Source organism: Brassica oleracea, chromosome C8 (genome assembly GCF_000695525.1).
Source record: "Brassica oleracea var. oleracea cultivar TO1000 chromosome C8, BOL, whole genome shotgun sequence".
Taxonomy (NCBI): Eukaryota; Viridiplantae; Streptophyta; class Magnoliopsida; order Brassicales; family Brassicaceae; genus Brassica; species Brassica oleracea.
This window is the reverse complement of record NC_027755.1, coordinates 12837262-12838655: the sequence shown is the minus strand read 5'-3', so window position 1 is coordinate 12838655 and position 1394 is coordinate 12837262.

Sequence of the window (1394 nt, the reverse complement as noted above, 5' to 3'; positions counted from 1 at the left end):
CGAGCAACGTGGCCAGGAATGAAGCTGGTACGGAAGAGGCTCGGAATACTGCTCAGAATGCAGCGAATTTAAACAATGCTGCAGCGGCTGGTGCTGCTGCTGCTGCTCCGGTTGGATTGGAAGCCGTTTTGGCTATCTTGGCGCAAGTCTTGGCAAGATTGTCTGTTGCGGCGGCACCTCCAGTGGCTCCACTTGTTGCGGGGGAAGTGGAGAACGTGGTGCCTGATGGAGAGGAGGCTCACGTTGTTAGGAATCCATCTTACCTCAAGGTTATGGACAACATGCAGAAACTGGGAACAAAGTTCTTTTCGGGTGGTTCCAAACCAAAGGAAGCAGATCAATGGATTGACAGGATAGGGCGGAACTTTAAGTCGATCCGTTGTCCTCTTGCTTACAAGAAGGACATTGCTGTCCACTACTTGGACGGTGATGTGCACCTCTGGTGGCGAGGTGTAGCGGCTCGGATTGGTGCTGAGCATTGCACGTGGGCGAACTTTAAGACCGAATTCCGTGGGAAGTATTTTCCGCCGGAAGCATTTGACCAGCTCGAGGGAGCTTTTCTCAGACTGGAACAGGGATCCATGACTGTAAGAGAGTATGAAGCGGAATTCAACAGCCTCAAGAAGTATGTTGGGCGTGAGGCTGAGTCGGAAATCTCCTTGGTCCGCAAATTCATGCGCGGACTCAGGGTTGATCTCCGAACTCATTGTAAGATCCGAAACTATGATACTGTGGCCGAACTGGTGGAAAAGGCCGCAGAACAGGAAGCTGGAATTAGTGAGGAAGCCAAGGTGTTTGGCACAGTGGCGCATGTCCATCTTGGTAAGCATGCGGGAAAGAATCAAAAGCCAGTGAAGGCTGGCTCTTCTAGCAAGCCGAATGCAACAGGTCGCAGTGTGTGTTCGACTTGCGGGAAGATGCACTCTGGTGTCTGTCGTGCTGCTACGGGAGCTTGTCACCATTGCTGAAGTATGGATCACAAGGTGCGTGATTGCCCTGAGGAAGATCTAAGGCCGAAGAGCCAGAACAAGGGTGTTGGGGAACGTGTGTGCTACAACTGCGGCGAAACGGGACACTACAAGAATCAGTGTCCGAAGGACGCGCAATCTGCTGGGAAGCGTCCGAGTGATGGGCCTCAGCCGGCGGCTAAGAGGCAGGCCATCATGCCGCGGGTGTACACAATCAGGGATGAGTCAATGGACCCAAGCACGTCTCGTCCGATCACTGGTGAGTCATCCTATCTCTCACCTTTGCCCTAAGAATTTCTGTGTGAAATTGCTTGCTTGTAGAGTAGGTCCTTAGTGTTCCGGGTGAATATGTAGGGACCTTAGTCATGGGTGGAGTGGCAGCCCATGATCTGTTTGATTCTGGTGCATCTCACTGCTTTGTGCAAC